Genomic DNA, 25139 nt, shown 5'->3' with positions numbered 1-25139 from the left:
GAAATACAATTTCTGTATCTCTTAATTTTCTCCCATCAAAATGCATAGAGCAACTTCAGCAGATTCCCCACTGAGCAGGGAGCCCCACAAAGGGCTTGATCCCACAACCCTGCGATCACGAACCCAGCAGAAAACAAAAGTTGGATGCCCAACCAACTAAGACATGCAGCACCCCTTAAAATACTTTTCAACTCAAAATAAAGACTTTTCACATATACAAAAAAAAATCATTAGCAATGCAACTACACTAGAAGAAATGTTAAAAGAAGTCCTTTAGGCAGTAGGAGAGTAATGCTTGATGAAAATCTGGATCTGTACAATGAAATGAAAGGCAGAGAGAGTAGTATGAATGTGCGTAAGCATAAAGAATTTTTTCTCTAAATGTCTTTACAAAGTAATTGACTGTTTAAAGAAGAAAGTTTGGGAGAACCTGAGTGGTGCAGTTGGTTGGGCAGTCCACTCTTGGTTTCAGCTGAGGTTATGATATTGGGTCATGAGATTGAGCCCTACACAAAGCGCTCCAGAGTCTTGAGATTCTTCCTGCTCCCTCTCCCTCCCCCTCCCCCTTTCCCTCCATCCCCTTTTCCTCCCCCTCCTCACTCTCCCTCTGTCTCTCAAATAAATAAAATCTTTAAAAAAAAGGGAAGAAGAAAATGCTATGATTTTCAATAAGGCAAGAGAAAGAAGGAGAAAGTAAAAGTATACTACGTGGTTCTTACACTATATATGAAGTGGGGAACTCACATGAAAACAGACTATAAGTTATATAAAATACAATGAACTATAAAGCAATCATAAAAATGTATTATAGTTAAAAGCTAATACATAAATTTTCAATCATAATTATTCAAAAGAATGAGAAACGGAGAAAGCATCAAACATTAAAAAAACAAAAATTTGTTAGATTTAAACCCAATAATATCAATAATTATGTTAAATGTAAAAGTTCAAAACATTCCATATTAAAGGCAGAAATTGTGAGATTGTTGAAAAATAGGTTAAAAGTAATGAATGAATGAAAAACACAAACTACAGATTGGAAGAAAACGTTTACAAACCATATATCTGACAGTAAATTTGTGTCCAGAATATATTAATAATTCTCAAAACTCAATAGTAAGGAAACAACCTTTAAAAAAAAAAAAAAACAAGGAACTGAGTATGTATTACTTTGTGGGTGGAGGAGCTAGAACTCAAACACTTAGAGGCCTCACCTAAGAAGCTCTGCCAGCAACTTGAAGGAGCTTCTCCTCTTGTATCTTCTGTATCCTCTTTTTTTAATTTTTTTTAAATTAACATATAATGTATTATTTGTTTCAGGGGTACAGGTCTGTGATTCATCATTCACAGCACAGCGCTGTGCTGTGAATGATGTATCCTCTCTCTGAATTCTTTTGGGTCTTGGTACTGGTCTTCCTTCTCAAGTGTCCACAGCTCCTTCTTGTTCTGTATCATGTAGTCATCAAACCACTCTGTCTGATTAGCAATCCAGAACATAGTCACAGAGACGATGAGGTGTAAGGTTATCTGAAACACTTCCAGCTTCACCCTCACAATGTGGAAACAACCAGATGCTTTATCTTTCAAAGCACCTCAAGGCAGCTTTATCTTCAAATCCTATAAAATTGGAGTAACTTTTTTCTTGTAGCAAAGGAAAAATTTGAATGAAAGATGAATATATAAGGAAATGAGAGGTTGCAAATAAGCAAACACATCCACTGAAACAGACAGTCAGCCAAGGTCCCTGTGCTGCTTCTTTTTGTGATGATTTCTCTGGACAGGGAAGGGGAGTTGATACAGTGAGGATGAAGATCTATGATAACAAGGCTGTTGTTAGGTTTTCTATAATGTGACTGAAGATAGGAATGGACCAGGGATCAGGACAAATTGGGCCCTGCTATAGCCATTATCATATTACTGATGGGGCTTCTTCCATTTTTTTTTTAAAGATTTATTTATTTATTTATTTATTTGAGAGAGAGAATGAGATAGAGAGAGAGCATGAGAGGGGAGAGGGTCAGAGGGAGAAGCAGACTCCCTGCTGAGCAGGGAGCCCGATGTGGGACTCGATCCCGGGACTCCAGGATCATGACCTGAGCCGAAGGCAGTCGCTTAACCAACTGAGCCACCCAGGCGCCCGGGGCTTCTTCCATTCTTACTGGCAATAAAAACCTCATTGTTTTTCTTTACTTTTTTTCAACCATAGGCTGACATCACACAGGGATTAGCTGCCAGTATTTTGTACCCACCAGCTCAGGCTTTGTTTGTTTGATCAAATACCTTTTTGTTTAGTTTTGCTTTGGAACATGTCCATTGTTTTTAAGGGGGAGAGTGATGAGGCAAAAGTACCTTTTGCCACATCATATACTAAGTCAACAAATAAGTCTGTTACTCAGATGTCAAATATGTAAAATGGAGGCATAATATATGACCAAATATTTGCAAATTAAATGAAAATAGTGTATATAAAATAATTCTTACTATGAGTGATATGTAGAAGTACTCTGCTTGTTTCAAATTCTTTCCTTACAGGAAAGTTGACTTTAACCTACAGGTTAAAATCAATAGACCCATTCAGAAAATAAAAATTTGTTGCCTGAAACAATAGTTTAAAAGACCAACCACCACAGGAGTAATTGATCAAACAAACATGGGAAACCTGATTTTCATATATGCTTCAAAGGATCACAATGTACATGAGCATTTTAAAGACTTCTTTCTGCTCTTCCCTAATAAATTCATTTGATTTTGTTAAAGACAGCATTAGCCAAATTTATATGACCTTTGAACATATTTTTCACGTAACACCTTTTAACATCACTACAAATAGGGACTATTTATTAAGAAATGCACTGTTGGAAATTTCTTTTGATTTGTGGGATAGTATAAGAAAAAAAGAAAAAAAAAAGATGGAAATGTATAAGAACATTTTCTGAATAGCTTTCCTTAGCTATAACCTAAAATATTCTTTGCGCTTTTGGAAAAATAGCTTTGCATTTCTGGACCTAAGTGCTGTTTCTAAATTAACACTGACTTTAGCACCTTGAGCTAAATCTAAGTTTTCAAGTATTTGGTGTTATGTGGTTCTGTGTCCTGTATGACTTTGAACTTAAAGATTTAAAAAGCCATCATGGAGAAGATGAATATCAAAAAAAGTAGTAAAATGTTTATATTTATCTAAAAATCAGTTTGAGGGAAAACAAAAGATAGTCATACTAATCCCCCAGGTAATGGTATAGAGAAGAACCCAATAAAAAGGTTTTATTGCAAGTAACAAAAAGTATGATTTAGGATCTGAATTGTAAAATGGAGAGGCAAATTCACCTATAGCTTCCCATTTTCCTACTGAGAAAGTGTTCCAGAGGTAAGAGTATGATCCTTGGAATTTATATTCTTATTCTGTCACTTACTGGCTGCTTGACTCTGTTCAAACTTTGTGGCCTGAAATTTATCTTGTGCAAGATGATAAAAATTACCTGACCCTCCTGGGTCAGGTCAAGACTTGAATACAGTATATGACACAGGGTAAACCTTGATAAATGCCAGTTGGATTTCTTTCGTAATGATGTTCAAAATTGCAGCATTATACTAATTACAAATTTTCAATCTAGTCCTCAAATATAAAACAATGACAGTGTATTTGAAAAAAAAACTATACATAAGACACAATGCCACTCTGACAACAACATTTTAAAGTTTATAGAATTTAAAACAATAATGAATGTTTAGACAGTTAACAAAAATGATAGATATTTCAAAAACCAAATTTTCTTCAAAAATGTAAGAAAGCAGAGATGATTCTAAAGTGCATTGGACCTCTAGATTCATCCGCATATGTGATGAGGTTTAAAAAGGTAATAGTAAATAGTTAAGTCCTGTTGCTTTTATTTTTTAAAATAAGAAATATATGCATATACATCTAATAGACTGCACTCATATGTAAAAGTAAAATCATCCCCTGTTGTAGAACAAAATTTAGAATTTTATAGATTGAGATACATAAGAGTTGCATTCTTATATGACAACATATTCCATATTTGAAAACCCAGCATTGTGTAATTCATCTTCCTAAATGATTATTCAGCTTATGGCTGCAGTGAGTTCTTCCTATTGTCTCCAAACCAGGCAGACCTCTTGAAACCATTTTCCAAATTACTTGAGACCTAGGCAAGTTTTATGTCAGATTTTCAGATTTAGAACTGGACACCCTATGACAACCAATAGGTTATTTAAGCATATTACCATTAAGCTACATGGACATAACAGTTCAAGGATGAGATCTTTTGTTAGATCTCCAAATAACATCCCACAAGTCACTGAGTCAGCCTTCATCATTCTCAGTTTTTCATATGCTTTCTTTTCAGTTTGGAGTATTCTTATTATCTTTTTATTCAAATTCTTAGATCTCTTCTTCCATAGTTTTTAAATTATTATTGTTCAATTACTATTAATCCTATCCTACATTTATCATTTATAATTTTGTATTTTCCACATTGTGATTTTCTATTTAGTTTGTTCACATACTCTCCATTTGCATACTTGATTTATATTTGATTTCCCTTTGCATTTCCCATTTGTTCACCCATTATGTTATTTTTAATTTTAGATTTTTTTAATTGTGCTTTCACTGCTACTTTGAATTCCTTATCCTCTAATTCCAACATTTCTGTCATCTCTGGATCTGTGTCTATTAATTGCTTATTATCTTTGTTATCAGGCTCCTTCCTTTTCCTGCTTATCCTCATAGTAACTTTTTATTGTATACTGGACCTTATATATGCTATATTTTGACTGTTTTGATTTTGTTTTTTTTTTTTTGTCTTTTTTCATTTAGATTTATCTTTTCTTATTAGCACTTAATTTTCTGAAGGATCAGTTTTATTCTGTCAAGGCTTGTTTTAGGTTTCCTTATGGTAGATTTAGAGTAGTCCCACTCGTAAATATAACTTAGTCTTGACTAAATGCCTGATATATTCACCAATGTCTGTTGACTTTGGCTACTTCATTTAGAACTTCTGTTTCTCCCAATACCTTGTGAGTTCAGGATCTTTTGTTAGTTCCCAGTCCTCTCTCCTTCCAGAAGCTGTTTTTTTCTAATTCTTATGGCATCTGGTTCTCAGCATGCATACACATGTGGTAGAAGACTCAAGGGGATTCTTATGTAAATTTCTAAAATGCCTTTATTCAGTGTTCTCCTCTCTGTTATCTTACGCCACATATTACTGCCACCTCAGCAGCCGGAAGTGTCATCTTAGCCTCCTCTGTCTAGTGGGATCATAGCTGTCTATAAAGTACTAGAAGACAAAAAGAAACCAATAAACAAAACCAAGGTGAATATGGATCTCTTCACATTTCCCATATCTCCAGGATCACAACTTTAAGCTAGCTCTCTAATGCCTGAAAATAGATGCTTCATATATTTTAATGTAATTTTATAATTGCCTATGATGGGCAGTTATCAGAAGTCACTCAAACTTTTGAAGTATTGCTAATTTGATATTTTTGTAGAAGAGAAAAATGGAAAATGAAAAACAATATGAATTCCTAAAGTGAAAGTGAAACAAATTGTCCTAAACAGGGTTTCAATGAGGTTCTATGTCCAATAGCTGAAGAAGAGAGCACAGTACTCTAGACTGAACCTTATCTTTTGGGTAAAGTTAAAGAATGCGTCCTCCAAATGTTTCCTTTAATTAGATAACTTGAACAAAAGTACCTCTGACTTAGATAACAGGATCAACAGCAGGAGTTAAATTATGGAAACCTGTGTTTTTATCTAAGATTTTGAAAAGAAAGTGAGCCCAAATCTTTAAAAAAAAAATGGGGGGTGCCTGGATAGCTTAGTTGGTTAAGTGTAGGACTCTTGGTTTCTGTTCAGGTCATGTTCTCAAGGATGTGAGATAGAGTCTTGTGACTGGCTCATGCTCAGCGGGAATTCCGCTTAAAGAGCCTCTCCTTCTGTCCCTCCCCCACTCTCTCTCTCAAATAAATAACTGCATCTTTAAAAAAAAAGACAGTGAGCCCTAAAGGAGTAAATAATACAATTATGGATTGTCACCCTACAGCATAGCACCTATTTATATTTTTACGATTGACTTGCTTCATTATATTAGTTGTCCATAAATTCTTAAAGAGCATTTGCATTTTGTTATTCATCTAAATATCCCCAATATCTAGTCTATGGCCTGGTATACCAAATACTTTTTAAATGAATGAATGACTGCATTTAGATTTACTTTGTTTCAAGAGAGATGTTAATTTTTTATTTGATGTAAATTTATAATAATGGCTAACATATAGTGAGTGCTACTAATGAGCATGTCATTTTTCTAAATATTTATATTTAACCGATATTTATACCTTATAATAGTCTTATTAGAAGGGTATACAAGCATAGAGAAGTTAAGTCACTTGCCCAATTTCATGTAGCTATTGAATAATGGGGATGAGATTCAAACTCTAATAGTCTGACACTAAGCTCTTAACCAGTGTGATATGATACTTTTCAAACAAGAGAGCAGGATATATTCATTAAAGAATTCCCATGATAAAAGTTCACTAAAATACCGTGGGTTTTGTGTGTGTGTGTGTGTGTGTGTGTGTGTGTGTGTGTGTGTGTGTGTGTATGCTGAATGGTAAAATATCCTAAAAAAGATTTTAATGGTGGTAAACATAGAACATTAATATCTGTAGTCCAGTAGCTTGGCAACATCAAACTTATCAAAAAGCAGAGGTTTATGTATGTTCAGAGACCTTGTCTTATGAGTAAAATCTGCTTAATAAAGTAGAAAATGTTTCTGTAGGCAAGAAAGTATTATAAAACCCAAAAACTTGGGATAAGTTGGAAGAAGTGGGAATTATGGGGCAGAAGTCAACTTTAGAATTTATGCTGCCTACTCATCTATTAAGAAAGCAGAACTGTTTGGTGTTTACAAGCTATCAATATTGAGTGTATTTTTCTTCACAGTTTTTTTCATTTTTACTCTAAAAATTTGAGTCCTTTGGCATTTCTGTTAAAATAATATCTACTTAGAATGGTTTTCTAACAACATCAATAAATGCCCTTCCTGACTTTAGATCTAGTGTGGAAACACAGAAGCCTACATAGCTTCAAAAATTAAAGTGAATAATTTGACAAATAAACTTTCATCATTCCTGTCATTTTTATAGAATCTAATCTAGTAAAAGAGAATATTGCAACTAAATGACTGACAGGGAAAGTTTCTCTTTTAATTGGCACTGCACAATTTATCAGACTCTGATGTCAGGGATACTCCATTAGGCTGTGAGAAAGTGATTGGTGGGATAACATTCAATTGAAAATCTCTGTGGATGATAGTTCATGCCACCATTATATCAACTTAATGAATGAGACCCAATAGTGTCCTCCTCTTCCTAGAAGGAACACATCTATCATGGAACAAAAGATTCCCCAGGGCCAATACCATGTCATGTTTTCTCTTTTTAGTCTGTGTGAGGACAAAAGGATTTCAGAGTCTAAACTATAGAAAGTACAGCATCCTCATCCATGGCAAATAATTTCCTGGACTACATAAATTCATTACTTTTATCATATCTAGAAGATTGTTCTACATGGATATTACCATACCTCAGGCAAACAAGACTGTTTTCATGTGTTTTTCTTTGAATAGATGAACAATTTCCTGATTTTGAGGTTTGAAAAACTGCATAAATTCTTAATTGGTGTCATTGCTATGCCTCTTGGCATAGCATCTGAATGTAGCCAATAAAATCTTGAAAATATAATAACCAACCAAAGTCAGCAAAGATACTTCTTACTATTTTTACAGACTTCTGTATCTAGTTCTTATGCTTCTAAGGAAAAAAAATAATTGGATGGGGCAGTATTTCCTTTCCATCTCTAGTTTTTATTCCATTTCTTTTCTTTCTTTTACTTTTTCATTTCTCCTTTTCCTCTTTGAATTTTTTCTCCATCTCCTTTACAGCACATAAGAAAACTTCCCAGAGATTATAGGTTTGTGTAAGTATGCTTTATTTTGGAAAAGAAAAAAATGGGCACTTGTTCTTGACAGTGTGATATATGCACTATTACTGTGACATCTTGATCTGGCCCAGATGAATTTTTTTCCCTTCTACACTCCGTATGACATATTTTATATTACCAATTTTAAGTTACCACACCATCTGTTTTTATCAACATCTATTACACAGATTTACAGTTGAGGTGAAAATGTTCACAATTAACTTATCCTGTATCATAGTCAACTATTAATGAGTATTACATTAATATTTACTTTTCCTTTTGTTTTAATCTTTAAATATTTTATTGTTATTACTGCCATTTTGGTTCAAATTTCATTAAGTTCAAATTAATCTTTGATCTCAGTGTTAAAAATGTGTACTCCAAAATTTATGCATTCTATATGATATTCAAAATTATTTTTAGATTATAACTCTTCAGTACTAGAAAAATATCTGAAAGCATATTTTAAATTCTGACTGGAATGGTTCTACCTAGGGTAGCTCAAGGTTATATTTTTCTGTATTTCATTCTTATTTTTTTAATTTTTACTGTTGGTAAGCTGTTGTGTCAAGAATCAGAGTTTAATGAAAAATAAATACCACCAGTGGAGTCTTGCCAGAAAAGTTGATGCTATAATTTCTTAGAATTGATATGAGTTACTGATTCAAGCCAACATGATTTCTTCTTCTTTTTTTTTTATATTTTCATTCCTTTCACTACTCACACAATACATATATAGTCACATATACAAAGTAGAAATTTCAGGTTTGGATAAAATAAGTTAAAAGGGGAAGTTAAGAACTTTTGGTGGACTTAAATTTAATTACATTAAACAACATTCAATAAGTATTTTCAATAAGTATTGCTTTCAAATTTTGTATTCTCTCAATGACATCATGTAAAACCTATATTGAGCATATACTGTATTCCTATGTAATAACTCCAGGCACTTAAAATTAAAAGATATAGTCCCAGCTTTTGAAGTGGTTAGAGTGTAAAAATATATCATACTGAGGGCAGATTTCAAGCATATAATGATCTTTTTCAAATATTTTCAACCATTTTTATAATTTCCCTTGCCTAAAGGACTGGCTGGGTCTGATATTTTTTCTACATTTGTCATCACTATTTGTCACATCAGTGAAAAACAATAGATTAAAGCAGGGATTGTTTTGCAAGCACACTATAACCCTCTGGTCAAACCAGCCACCTATTTTTTTTTTTCAGCTTTATTTATTTTTTTTTTAAAGGTTTATTTATTTATTTGACAGAGAGAGAGGTAGCGAGAGCAGGAACACAAGCAGGGGGAGAGGGAGAGGGAGAAGCAGGCTTCCCGCTGAGCAGGGAGCCCAATGTGGGACCTGATCACAGGACCCTAGGATCGTGACCTGAGCTGAAGGCAGATGCTTAATGACTGAGACACCCAGGTGCCCTTTTTTCAGCTTTATTGAAATATAATTGGCCAATAACATTGTGAATGTTTAAGATATGCAAAGTGATCATTTGATATATGTATATATTGCAAGATGATTACCACATAAGGTTAGTTTACACATCCGTCATCTCATATAACTTTTTTTTTTAATTAGTGATGAGAACATTTAGGATCCACATTCTTTTTTTTAAACACTTAAAAAATCTTTTTATTTTGGACTAATTTTAGGTTTACATCAAGTTTGAAGATATTACAGAGAACTCTTACATACCCCTTTCCCAGTTTCTCCTATTGTTAACTTACATTGCCATAGTACATTCTTAACAACTGCTAAGTATATAATACAGAACTTTCAACTGTTGTCACCATGCTGTATATGAGAACCCCAGAACTTACTCATTTTATAACTGGAAGTTTGTCCCTTTGACCAACATCTCCCCATCACCCCGTCCTGATACCCTTGCCTCCAGCACCTGACAACCATCATTTTACTCTCTGTTTTTATGAGTTTGGCTTTTTTATATTCCACATAGAATTGAGATTACATAAGAATTTGTCTTTATTTCATTTATTATAATGTTGTCATAGTGCACCTATGTTGTCACATATGGCAGGATTTCTATTGTTTTTATGGCAGGATAATATTCCATATATATCTCATAATATATATTAGTATATTATATTATTTATCATTATTATTATATTAATTATATTGCATATATATGTATATGTGTATATATATAAAATCACATTTTCTTTATTGATTTACTGGCAGACACTTAGGTTTTTTCCATGGTTTAGCTACTGTGACCAAAGTTACAATGAATGTGAGAGTGCAGATATCTCATTGAGATGGCAATGTTGTTCCTGATCTTACAGGAAAGATGTAAAGCTTTCACCACAGTATGTGACTTGATATATATGGTCTTTATTATTTTGAGGTATGCTCCTTCTATAATCAATTTATTGAGTGTGTATCACAAAAAGATGTTGAATATTGCCAAAAGCTTTTCCTGCATTTATTAAGGTGATCTTGTATTTTTATCCTTCATTTTATTAATGTGGTGTATCATAGTTATTGACATACATATATTGAAACATCATTGCATGGCAGGGATACATCGTACTTGATCATGGTGTATGATACTTTGTGTTCTTGTGTATTTGGCTTGCTAATATTTTATTTTATTTTTTTAATTTAATTTAAATTGGCCAACATATAGCACATCATTAGTTTCCGATGTAGTGTTCAATACTTCATCAGTTGTGTATAACACCTCGTGCTAATCACATCATGTGCCCTCCTTAACGCCCATCACCCAATTACCCCATCCCCTACCCACCTCACCTTCAGCAACTTGGAGTTTATTTCCTATAGTTAAGAGTCTCTCAGGGCACCTGGGTGGCTCAGTCGTTAAGCGTCTGCCTTCAGCTCAGGTCATGATCCCAGGGTCCTGGGATTGAGCCCCTCATCGGGTTCCCTGCTCTGCGGGAAGCCTGCTTCTCCCTCTCCCACTCCCCCTGCTTGTGTTCCCTCTCTCACTGTCTCTCTCTCTGTCAAATAAATAAAAAAAATCTTAAAAAAAAACAGTCTCTCATGGTTTTTCTCCCTGATGACTTTGCATTCAGTTTTCCCTCCCTTCCCCTATGATCCTCTGTGCTGTTTCTTATATTCCACATGAGTGAAACCATATGATAATTTTCTTTCTCTCATTGACTTATTTTGCTCAGCATAATACCCTCCAGCTCCATCCATGTTGATGTAAATAGTAAGTATTCATCCTTTTTGATGACTAATATTCCATTATTGGAATATTATACACACACACACACACACACACAGACACACACACACACCACTTCTTCTTTATCCATTTCTCTGTCAACAGACATCTCAGCTCTTTCCACAGTATGGGTATTGTGGACATTGCTGTTATAAACATTGGGGCACAGGTGACCTTTTGGATCAATACATTTGTATCCTTGGGGCAAATACCTAGTAGTGCAATTGCTAGATCATAGCTTTGCTAGTATTTTATTGAGGATATTTCTGTCTATATTCATTGAGAATATTAGCGTGCAACTTATGTGTGTGTGTGTGTGTGTATGTGTGTGTGTCCTTCTCTGGCTTTAGTATTAGAGAATGCTGGCCTTGTAAAATAAATTTGGGAATGTTCCTTCTCTTCAGTTTTTTGAAAAAGTTTGAAACGAATTGGTGTTACGGTTTAAAAAATGTTTGTGTAACTCACCAGTGAAATTGGTGTTTCACCTAGTCCTGGGCTGTTCTTTGTTGTGAATTTTTTGATTAATGAGTCAGTATCCTTACTTGTTATTGCTTTGTTCAGATTTTCTCTTTCTTCATGATTCAGTTTTGCTATGTTGTATGTTTCTAGGAATTTATCCGTTTCTTCAAGGTTATCCAGTTTGTTGGCACATAATTATTCATAATAGCCTCTTCTGGCCCTTTACATTTTTATTGTATCAAGTGTAAAGTGTCTTTTTAAAAAAAAAATATTTATTTATTTATTTGAAAGAGAGAGGAAAAAAGAGAGTGTGAATGGGGGGAGGGGCAGAAGAAGAGCATCTCAAGCAGATTCCCCACCGAACACAGCGCTGGTTTCAGGACTTGATCCCAGGATGTTGGACAGAAATCAAAAGTCGAACGCTTAACCAGTTGACCTGAACCAAAATTAAGAGTCAGACGCTTAATCAACTGAGTCACTGAACCAAAATCAAGAGTCAGACACTTAACCAACTGAGTCACTCAGGTACCCCAGTGTCCTTTTTCATTTCTGATTTTATTTATTATTAAGTCTGCTTTTCTTTGTCTAGCTAAGGTTGTCCATTTTGTTTGTCTTTTGAAAACGGCCAGCTTTTAGTTTCATTGATCTTTTCTATTGTCTTTCTTGTCCCTGTTTTATTTACTTGTGCTTTGATCTTTATTATTTCCTTCCTTCTGAAAATATTACATTTAGTTTGTCCTCTTTTTCTAGTTGTAAATTTAGGTTGCTTAATTGAGATCTTTCTTTGTTCTTATATAGGCATTTAGTGCTATCAATTTCTTAGAACTTCATTGGATGCATCCCATAAGTTTTAGTATGTTTGTCTCTTTTCACTTCTTTCAAGGTGTATTTTTTTCTTTTTGGTTCTTCTTTGATCCATTGGTTGGACAGGAGTGTACTGTTTAATTTCTATGTATTTGTGAATTTTCCAGTTTTCCTCCTATTATTGATCTCTAGTTTCATACCTTTTTGGTAGAAAAGATACTTTGTATGATTCCTGTGTTTTTACATATGCTAAGACTCGTTTCACGACCTAATATATAATCTATTTTGGAGAATGGCCCATGTATGCTTGAGAAAATGCATATTCTGCTGTTGTTGAATGAAATGCTTAATATATGTCCGTTAGGACCATGTGGTCTAAAGTATGGTTCAAATCTAATATGTCCTTGTTGATTTTCTATCTGGCTGAACTATCCATTGTTGAAAGTGGATATTGAATTTGTCTATCATTGTACTGTTATCTATAGTAATAGACAACAACTTCAGGTTTGTTAGTGTTTGCTTAATATATTTCAGTACTCCTATGTTGGTTGCATATATATTTATCGTTGGTATTTCTTCTTGATGAATTGACCCCTTTGTCATATAATAACCTTCTTTGTCTCTTGTTACAGTGTTTGACTTAAAGTCTGTTTGGTTGATATAAGTAAACCTACTCCTGCTCCCTTTTGGCTTCCATTTGCATGGAATATCTTTTTCCATACCCACACTTTGTCTTATATGTGTCCTTAAAACTAAAGTGAGCCTTGTTGGGGCACTTGGTTGGCTCAGTTGGTTAAGTGACTGCCTTCAGCTTAGGTCATGATCCCAGGGTCCTGGGACTGAGCACCACATCGGGTTCCTTGCTCAGCAGGAAGCCTGCTTCTCCCTCTCCCTCTGCTTGCTACTCCATGTGCTTGTGCTCTCTCTCTTTCTGTCAAATAAATAAATAAAATATTTAAAAATAAGAAATAAGTAAAGTGAGCCTTGTAGGCAGCATACAGTTGAGGCTGTTTTTGAGTCAGTTACCATATGCCTCTTGATTTGACAATTTGAATCATTTATAGTTAGAGTAATTATTGACTGGTAAGGACTTATTTATGCCACTGTATTTTTTTCCAGCTCTCCTGTAGTTCCTTGTTCCTGTGTTCCTTTCTTGCTGCCTTCCTTTGTAAATTGATTATTTTCTGTAATGGTATAATATGACCACTTTCTTCTCATGTTTTGTTTATCTATTGTATGTTTTTACTCTGTGATTACCATGAAGTTTATATAAAACATCTTATAGATATAACAATTTATTTTAAGCTAATGACAACTTCAATTCCAAACCAACACTACCCTTTGATTCCCCCCTTTTGTATTTTGATGCACAATTTACCTCTTTTTATATTGCATATCCATTTACAAATTATTATGCATATACTTATTTTTATTACTTTTGTCCTTTAACCTTCAGAGATTAAAGGTTATCACTTAACTGGAATTAAGTTATCCATGATGGTTATCACACCATCATATTCTAATATTGGAGTATTCTTTATTTGACTATATACTTATGTTTACTAATGTGTTTTCTATTTTCATATGTTTCATGTTATTATTTAGCTTCCTTTTTTTCAGCTTGAAGAATATTTTCAGCATTTTTATAATGCAGGTCTTGTGATGAACTCCATCCTCTTTAGTCTGTGAAAGATTTTATCTCTTCTTCATTTCTGTTGGATACTTCGCTGGGTAAAACATCTAGGCTGGCAGTTGTTTTTCTTTCAGCACTTTGAATGTACCATTCCACTTTCTCTTGGCCTGCAATGTTTCTACTGATTAACCCACTGATAGCCTATATGGATTCCCTTGTATGGGTTGATTTTTTTTTTCTTTTTCCTGCCTTTAAAGTTCTCGTTGGCCTTTGTTTTAAACAATTTTATTTTGTTTCTTTCAAAAGAATGTTTTAGGTTGAAATTTTGATGGGATGATGAGTTTCATGAATTTGGATTTTCAAATCCTTCCTCAAATTTGAGAAGTTCTCAGCCATTACTTCTTAAAATAAACTTTCTGCCCCTGTCTCCCTCTCTTTTCTTTCTGGGACTCCAATGTATATGTTTTTTTTTTTTTATGATCTTCTAATATTCATTTAGGGTTTCTTCATTTTTTTTTAAAGATTTTATTTATTTATTCATGAGAGACAGAGGGAGAGAGAGGGAGAGAGAGGGAGAGAGAAGCAGAGGGAGAAGCAGGCTCCCAAGGAACAGGGAGCCCAATGCGGGACTCGATCCCAGGACCCTGGGATCATGACCTGAGCTGAAGGCAGACGCTTAACCTTATCTGAGCCACCCAGGTGCCCTCTTCATTTTTTTTTCATTGTTACTCCGATTGGATAGTTTTGTTCTTTTCTGACTGATAAATTCAAAGGACTTGCCTTCTACTTAATAGATTTTTTCTTCTACTTGATCCAGTCTTTTGTTTGTGCCTTCTACTGCATTTTAATTTCATTTATTATAGTTTTAAGCTCCATTATTTCTGTTGGTTCATTTCTATGATTTTTATTTGTTAAATGTCTTGATTTTGTGTGTATTTTTTAATGATTTTGTTGAACTGTCTTTTTATGTTTTCTTATAGCTCGGAGAGATTCCTTAAAACTACTATTTTTAATTTTTTATTGGTCAAATTGCAGATCTCCATTTCTTTGATGTCAAATACAGGAAAATTATTTTATTCCTTTGGTGGTGTCATGTTTTCTTGATTTTTCATGTCCCTTGAATTCTCATGTTATTTTGTCTTTGCATCTTAAAAAGTATTCACCTCCTCCAGTCTTTACTGCCTGACTTTGAAAAAGAGATACTTTGCTTCAGCCCTTTGGGAGATACTGAGGCTTTCTTAAAACTTTTTTATGGATACACTTGTAGCATACTCTTATTCTTTCTTGTGTTAGAATTTGTAATATTTTATGCCTTCTTTCAATCATACAAAATGAAGTCAAATGCTGATAATCTCCCTTTTGCTTTTGATAGGGTGGGGCTAAATACTTAAGTTTGTGTGGTTTCCCTCAGTCCCTTGGAGTTGGACTTGGCTTTCTATGTGTGCTCACTAGCCATCTGCAAAAGTTTGTTCTCACATTTTTTAGGATTGTGCATGGGGAATTGGTGTGTGTGTGTGTGTGTGTGTGTGTGTGTGTAGTGTGCAGAGTATTGAGGTTGTCGTTGGGCCAGTGGTATGATCCACAGGTGAGATATCCTCAGCAGCTCATGAATGGGATTGCTGATGGACTCTGACACAGTTAGTAGGAGCCATGTCTTTTTGTACCCTATCTGCTGTTTTCCTGGTTGTTCCCCATCCCTAAGTCACACAGCATACCTCCATATGTTGGATAGAGAAAAAAACAAGTAAATCTTTTTGGTCTCACCTCACATAGCTCTCACTCACATGCTCTCACTTACCCTCATAGGGAAAATGAGCCAAGAAATTCTTACCTAGTATTGAGCTGTATTACATTGTGAAAGGGGTTACACAAGTATGTTAAAACTGTCCCTCTTTCCATCTTCAGTGTATTAAGTTGTTTTGCCCCGGTGGTATGCTGGAATTTCCCTTCTTTGCTCCGTGATTTCAAAAAGACTTTCATTTGTGGGTGATTGCCTTAATTGGTATTCTTTGGAGGGAAGATGGTAGGAAACTCTTATTCCCCAATGATGATGACATTATTCTCCACTGGCAGCCATCAATTTTAGTAAATAATGTTTCATCAGGACACAGTTAGTTCATCATTTGTATATTGTCTATGGATTTGTGTGTGTGTTTTGGGAGTGTTGTGCATGTACTACAGTGGCATAATTGAGTCATTTCTACAAAGCCTTTATACCCTCAAGGCCTCAAATATTTAAAGAAAAGCTACTGACCCCTAGAATAAAGCATGTCAAAATCATAGAATTTTGCCAGTAAACTTGTGTAAGATAAAAATGCCATAAACTTTAAGAGAGAAAAAATCAGACCCTCTTTAGTGGTGTTAAAAATACTTTCCATTTATTTTACAGAAAAAAATTATTTATGAAGATTACCAAAAGAATACATCTTTCTGTCCAAAAATAATCACATATCAGCCATTTTACTGGAACCTGGCAACAGGAAATATTCACTCAATATTGTTATATACATGTTTCCAAACATATGCTATAGATCTGAACTGTAGGAACAAATGTGTTCTCAGTCACCATGAATGAATTTTAAAGTATTGGTAAACAACCAATCCATGTACAGCACCTATAATATATAAATGCTCTAAAATTGTGTAATATTGTATATCACTGTAATGTTTATATAAACTTCAGAACTAGGAAGGATACTTATGCCAAATTTTGCCAAGAAAATAACAAAGGGTAAGATTGATTTGAAAAACCTTACAAGTTCTCACAGTCAGTGAATTCATTAGAGAGTTTCTATTAATGAATTATATTTTTAAAACTTTTTTTTTTTTTGCTATTTTCTTTCTGCTTAGAATGTCTGTCCTCATCTTGACATTTATGATAATGGTTATTTATCACCACTCGTGAAATTCTGGCATAATGTCCACAGGAAGAGTTTCCTAATCACTCTCTTTTGGGAGAAATCACAAGCTTATATTCCATTATTGCATTTCTCATACTGTGTTGATATTACTTGCTGCATATTTGACTTTTAGTAATATATAATATGCTTAAGAGTGTGAGCCATGACTTATTTTATTTTATGTCACTAGCAAATGCCAGAATGTTTTCCACTAAACATTTCCTCAAAACTATGTGAATACATAACAGATGAGGAGTTTTTTCAGATGGCTTATATCTCCTTTCAAAGTTTTTGTTTAATTATATTATCAATAGTTGTAATTATCATTTTAATCTACATTATAATTATACTGGCTGAGGAATTCATTTATTCATTGCAAATTGTCATGTACCCTTGGTTTCTCCTTTCTCTTATGTAACATGATTATGTGACAAAGAACATCAGTTTTGATCTGAAACAGTGATTCAGTTCCTTTGTAAAATCTCTGAGCTATCAACACTAACTAAAATACACAAGAAAATCTTGGAAGAACTTTAATTCTGGAATTTTCAATATATTGGGGAAATCAGTGATGGCTCCTCACTTTGTTGGGGATAAAGAGGGAAATTACATAATAATAGAGGGATCAATTCTCTAAGAAAACAACAATCCTTAACATGTATGTATTTATAAAATGATCACAATGGAATTAAACTAGAAATCAGTAACAGAAAGATAGTTTGAAAGTCTGAAAATACTTTCAGACTAAACAACACATATCTAAACCCCATATAGATAAACGAAAAATTAGCAAGAGAAATTTAAAAATATTTAGGACTAAATGAAAATGATAATAACAACCTATCAAAATTTATAGACAGAGCAAAAGCAGTGTTTAGAAGAAAATTTATAGTATTGGATGTATATTGAAAATATGGAGACAGACCTAAAGTTAATAATTTAAAATTCCACAGGAAATTGTAGCAACTGTATTTTTTTGTTTAAGTTCAAACCAGTACATATGTTTGAGACAAGGAATATTTTGCACCCAGGAAATCACTTCTTTATGTTCAAAGTGTATATAAACTTTGTGTCAACTATACTTAATTTATTGCTGCAGAAAGAACTTTAAAATTTTAGATCTAAAAATTGTATAAGGTAGCATGTAACCTATTCCCTATTTCTTTGTAGATGAGGACATTATTCTAGAGATTTGAAATGATTTAAGCAAGAACAAGTTCAGTCAAGAAAATAATCTAGATATCTTCACTTCATGAAATATCTATTATATTTCTTCTCAGATTCAGTTAACTGGCTGCCATAAACTGTGGAATGAGTTCAGAAAGATCTGGGTTTCTTAATCTCATAACTGAATTAAGAATGGTATTGAGTTTTACCCTTACAATTTTTGCAAATTCAAGAGCTAACTAAAAGTTAGGGAAAGTGTACATTCCATTTAGACCCATCTGGTTCAGCTGGAAGAAGGGAAAGTCTGACATTCACTGGTTGATTTATTTTCATTGAGTTCTTGTTAACTTCTCAATAGGACAATTAGGTTAATAATGTTAATATTCAATACTAATATTAAATATATTATATGTATTTAGGAGGCCAGATTCTTTTTCTTAGAACATTACAATCTAAAACAAGACAAAATAGTAATGCAAGCAAAATATGAACAATGTTGAAAAATAGCAAAATATCATATGTATTCCTAAATTTTAAATTGTGCTTATTATGTTTCATACATAATCCAAAATTTTTTATTTTTTGAATAATCTTCAAAAGAGGACTTTGGAGTTATACTATTATCTACATAAATAATATCCTCATATTTAATTATCTACAGATGATATAACTGAATTAAATACATTAAATAGGCTAAGATCCTGTAGGTGCTACAGCAGAACAAACTTAACAGGCTGAATCAACAATACAAGATATGAGGTAAGACCATGAGGTGGAAAGATGACTAAATTAGAAGGTCAGGGCTTAAATTTCAATCTGCTGCTTAAGCATATCTAAAATCATATATATGGGACACCTGGGTGGCTCAGTCAGTTAAGTGTCTGATTCTTTTTTTCGGTTCAGGTCATGATATCAGGTTCATGAGATCGAGCCCCTCATTGAGCCCCTTGTCAGGCTGCATATTCAGCAGGGAGTTTGCTGGAGATTGTCTCCCTCTTCCTCTCTCTCACCCCCCCAAATAAATAAATAAATCTTAAAAAAGAAGCATATATAAAATATATAAATACTACTATATATACAAAAACACTATGTATTTTCAAATACATAGAAATGCTACGATGCACTTGATTTAAGGAGTTGATTGAGGAAGGGCTCTTATGGGAAAAACAAAAATAGAAACAAGCTTTTCTAAATGTCTGCTAGATTCAGAAAACCAATCCAAAGACAAGACTCCATTTTTCACCCTTTAAAATACAACCACTGCAACTCCAGGGAAGGTAAGTATTGCAGATTAGGCTGTTATAGAGCATTCCTACATTACTCAAATCTGCAGTCATTTGCCTGCCAACTTCTTAATTTTTGCTCTGTATGCATAGCGCCTATACTCTTATTTCCTTATTACTTTTTGGAAGTAACATTAAATAAACACTTTAACTTAACCATAACCTGATAAGTAATATTGTAAAAGTTTATTTAGTATGTTAGTTAAAATTTCAACGATGAAATAACAAAATAGAGGAATATGCACATTTATTTGTTTCATTTTAATATTTTCTTCTTTTAAACTATATAATTAGTGCACACTTAAAAAGTCACAAAAGAGCATATAATGAGAACAAACTTACCTTTCTCTATTGTCCTTCAGCCACCTATATCCTCCTCCCTAAGATGAGCACTGTCGAAGTTTCTGTGTATCCTTACAGATATACTCTAGGTTTGGAGACTTAATTTTAAAATATTCAATCAAATAAGCTTTCTAAAATATAATTTATGTTCCTGCCATCAGTGGGTGTAAATACCTGTTTTGGCACTTTCTCACCAAATTCTGATGTTAACAAATCTTTTAAAAAACTGTTCCTCTAGCTTCTGGGCAAATATGGATATCAAACATTTTGATGTTATTTTAGATGTTAATATTTTGATGTTGTCTTTTAAATTAGTATATTGGTAAATTTTTTACTACCAATATCTGAAATATCTGAAAATTTTATCCAATTTAAACTAGACATTATATTCCAGTAGCTTTTGAATTTTATACTTATTACAAGTTATATTTATATTTCCTCAATTTCTTAAATAGCACTTTTAAAAACAATTATTTAACTTGTTTTATTTGATTAATACTGTGTTTTGAGATTTATGCTTCTTGATGAAACATTCAGTATTCTTTTTAAATGCTGCATAATATTCCTTTGTATGAATAAAGCACAACTTATTTATCCTTTTCCTCTTGACATACATCTTTATTATTGCCTATATTATATGATATATATACCAAATAATGTTTATAATGTATATTAATTATATATTAATTAAATTGATAACATCAAATTAATTTCTTTAATATATTAATTAAGGATCCATTTGAGCAACAACCATAGATTAATAAATAGAACATTACAGATAACTTTGAAGCCCTCTTTTGGCCCTTCCCTGGATATATCCTCTTCTTAGTCATTAAAAGAAACCTCTTTTCAGAATTTTAGTGTAATCATGCCCTTGCTTTCTTATTGTTTTAAATCCTTTATTTCTATATATGTATACCTAAACAATGTATTATTTACCTTTAGATCCCTTTGAACAATATACAATGCATATTCCTCTGATATATGTCAGCATATTTTTTTTAGTTTCTTGTTGTATATTATCCATTCCCTATAAATGCTAAATTATTTCACACTTAATGTATGTATCAAAATTATTTATACAGTAATTTGATTGGCATTTGTTCTAACATCTACATTTCAACCAGTTAATTGATTTGATTAAATGTCATAAACTAAAATAGAAAATAGCTTCTAAGTATAGTTACAAAATTTGGTCACATATTAGGATACAGAGAAAACATATAGTCACAAAGCAACAAAACATGAAAGTATTAATCCCCTACTCCACCACCACAAAAACTCTCCTTCCTGGAAATTAGTATTTGCCCCATCCCAGATTTCCCCTAATCTTTTTTCCATGGCTTCTAAACCAAAAAATAAGATCAAGTCTCAACAAGACTTATTTTACTTTGGTGAAAAAAAGAGTTGCAAGACATCACTAATATGTACTAATAGGAAATGGGAGAACATTTCTCGTAGTGGATCTTGAGGGTGTTGGACCAGAGAGAGAACAGAATATAAATCTGAATAAGGGACTTCAAGGAACTTTTCCCCTTTTATTTGAAATCAAATAGGTTAGTTGTTTATGTCTTAGTGTTGCTCTTTCTGGTATAAGATTTTTAGGTACCCTGTAGATCCTTTTGGTACATAGATTTAGGTCTCTATTTTTTCCAGGAAAGTTTTCTCAGATTATCATTAAATTGCTTAGTTTACTTTTGTTTTGCTTTGCATTATATTAGTTCTTTTCTTCAGGAAATGAAATAATACAAATGCTCTTTTCCTATTGTTGCCTTTTATTTTCACCACATTCTCTCTGTTTTTACTTCTTACCTAATTTTAATTCTCTGGATTGTTTTAATGCCTCATGTCAATATTTCTTATTAAATTTTAATTTGAATCTATTGCCTTTTCAGAACTTTCAGTTTATTTTTTATATCTGTCATTTTATTCTTTCTTCTATTTTTCCTTGATTTCACTTAATATTCATATTTTCCTATTGTCCAATTTTGAAAATTTATTTTCATAAATATTGAATGTTTGATACATGATTTTTTTATCTCAGAATGCTTGCTTGCATATATTCAGTTTATAGTATTATCTTACAGTTTTCTTTAGCTTAATTGTTATATTGTAGAGGGGAGATTGATTTAGTGTATTCTGGGTGTTTTTATTTTTATTTTTTAGTTAATTAATCAGGGTAAGTTTGCCTTTTCCAGATGATTTATTTGTTAGGGTGGATCACATTATTTCTAACTAGTGATCACCTCTTTTGTCAGTATAGCAGAATCCAGATACTTTTCTGAATATATACACTTAGAATAGCTTATATTTCTTAAGATTTTGCTTCTCTTTTGTCTTGGAGGATACAATTTTCCCTCTCATTTCCCCCTCTCACATTTTCACCACCTGTATCAGTCTGCTAGATTTACTATAACAAAATAGCACAGAATGGGTGACTTAATGGAACATTTATTTTCTTAAAGTTCTAGAGGCTGGAAGTCCAAGATGACTGTGATAAGTTTGGTTTTTCCAGAGGCCTCTTTTCTTGGCTTGTGGATGGCTATTTCATTGTTTCTTCACATGTCCTTTTCTCTCTGCCTGCACATCTCTGGTGTCTTCCTCTTCTTTTTAAGAATACCAGTCCTTTTGAATTAGTGCTCCACAACTCTGACCTTATTTAATGTTATTCACTTCCTTAAAGGCCCTATCTGGAACTACAGCGAAAGGTGCTAAGTCTTCAGCACATGGATTTTGAGGGACTGCTGTTCAGCCTGACACACCAACTTATTGCCAAAGTGCACCTCTTCCTTCTATTTGGCAATCCTCTCCCCCAAAATCTATGTTTTGTTACAACAAAACTCATATACTTTCTTGTTAAAAGAGGATTTGGCAATCCTCTCCCCCAAAATCTATGTTTTGTTACAACAAAACTCATATACTTTCTTGTTAAAAGATCTATTGAAGTATGATCAGCATAAATTATACTGCACATATTTGTAAAGTATACAACTTATAAATTTTGTCACAAAATTAAACCACCATCATTATCAAGATAATTTATCCATCACCCCCATAAGTGTCCTTGTGTTCCCTTTTTAAATCTCTACCTCACATTCTTTTCTGCTGTCTCTGTCCTAACCCCCTAATGGACGTTATTTCCTTAATTAAAATAATCTTCATTTTACAATTTCCCTAATTTTATACCAGGAACAAAGAGGGAAAATACTATAGACTGAAGGTTTGTGCCTCTCTAAAATTCACAAAATTGATACCTAATTTTCAATGTGATCACATTAGGAAGTGCATCCTTTGGTAGGCAATTAGGTTATGAGGGTGGAGCCTTCATGAATGGAATTAAGTTCCTTATAAAGGAAACCCCAGGGAGCTCCTTTGTCCCTTTCACCATGTGAGGACAAAGCAAAAGGATGGCCATCTGTGAACAAGGCCATCTGGTGTCTTACCAGACACCAAATCTGTCAATGCCTTGATCTTGGACTTTCCAGCCTCTAGATCTGTGAGAAATATTTTTTTTGCATTTTATACATCTCCCAGTGTGGTATTTTTGATAATAAAAGCCCAAATGACTACAATTAGAGAGTTAGTTGTCTCTGCAAAGTAAGAAAAGAGATCATTAACTAGGGAGTGCATTTTTTTCTTAAAATTATGTACCAAAGTCCTTTTGGCTCCATTGTCATCTTTATCCCTGCATCACTCAGGACATAACTGATGTCACGATTTATGGATTACTTAGTGAGGGGGTTCTGTAGTACAAATTGATGGTTTCTTGTTATCAAAAGTTATCTCAGGATTTAGTTTTTTCAGATCTGCTTTTTAGCTCTTGCATTTTTTATTTTTGTTTTTGTTTTTGCTTTGCTGTAGTCTCTTCTCCCATTCTTTTTACATTTGTCTTTTGATACTTTAGAAACACTTACATATTGTATTAAAATATCCATGTATTTGGAGCATGGGGTATGTTTTTTTCATGCTTATTGAGGTATAATTGACAAAATTTGTATGTATTGAAGATGTACAACTTGATATTTTGATATACATTTACATGATGTAGTTGATCACCATAATCAAGCAATTATCATATCTATAATCTCAGATATTTAATATATCTTTCAATTTTTTAAAGATATACCCTCTTATCAAATTTCAAGTATACCATATAGTATTGTTAATTATAGTCATCGTGGTGTACATTAGATCTCCAGAACTTATTCATATAGCTGAAACTTTGCACCCTCTGACCAACATCTCCCTCTGCTCCTCCCAAATCCCCAAGTGTGCCTGGGAACCACCATTTTATTTTCTGTTTGAGTTTGACTATTTTAGATTACATATGTAAGTGAGATCATGCAGTATTTGTCTTCATGTGTCTGGGATATGTTTTAAAATATGGATTTATAACATTATCATACTGAATTTCAAAATCTTTCTTTTTGTCCTTCTTTCCTTTATGTCCAGGGTCATTGTCACCATTATGTCTCTGGGGAAAAATAGTAACAATTATGCAGGATTGATCCTGAGCACATCAAGGAATTATTTAGACACATATCTCTATTCCAACTATACTATATATATGACATTGAGCAAGATACTAAAAATGGAGAAAATTAAGCTTCAGTTACTTGTGCAATTAGGTTAATAATATCTGTTACTTAATATTGTCCTGGAGATAAAATTAGGTAATATGTACATGAGTGATGTTTATACACATGTTCCCCAGCTAATGGGATATTTGCACCTGATATGTTTAATTCTATTTTGATTGGAGATTGAAGTTTATCCTTTAGCCTTGATCTCTACACAGGTTGAATAAAATATTTGGACTTCCAAAGGTAAAAGACAGTTAAATGGTGGGTTATTTATTGATGGTGCTTCAGTGGGAGGTACATACTCAAAATTAATTTGGTACTGGTTTTCTCTTTATTACATGAACCACAGGTGTCCCTTCTTCCTCTTCCCATATCAGAAATTTGACTCCCTCCATATTGTGCTCTCTGGGTCCATTCACCTTTCTTGCTTTCCCCTGTCCTAGTCTAACATAGTTTCAAGAAAAAAAAATACTGCTAAGGAAAAATACATTAATTTATTTTTCCTGACAAATATTTAGCTATTTCTTTGAGTCTTTCCATATGGTTTTATTTAACTAAGCCGTACTTTAACAAAAATAGACCAGATAGAAAAAAATGCATAAAAACAAAAAGACTAATAATTGTGATATAAAAATACTACATTTACAAATTATCCAAAAGAATTTCTTACACATCGTGTGCACTCTAGAAATTTCCATTTCGTTGCCTCACATTCCTATTTTAAAATGATTATAATTAAAATGACAA

At 33.1% G+C, this 25139-nt stretch overlaps 1 pseudogene; it reads right to left on the bottom strand.

Moving 5' to 3' along the window:
• Positions 1 to 1214: 1214 nt before the first annotated feature.
• On the bottom strand, positions 1215 to 4745 carry LOC148162381 (protein PET100 homolog, mitochondrial pseudogene; annotated as a pseudogene).
• Between the last annotated feature and the right edge of the window lie 20394 nt (positions 4746 to 25139).

This window comes from Eumetopias jubatus, unplaced genomic scaffold (genome assembly GCF_037043125.1).
Source record: "Eumetopias jubatus isolate StellerSeaLion01/CBP00866 unplaced genomic scaffold, mEumJub1_p1.0 scaffold_15, whole genome shotgun sequence".
Classification (NCBI taxonomy): Eukaryota; Metazoa; Chordata; class Mammalia; order Carnivora; family Otariidae; genus Eumetopias; species Eumetopias jubatus.
This window is presented reverse-complemented; position numbering and strand designations above follow the sequence as displayed.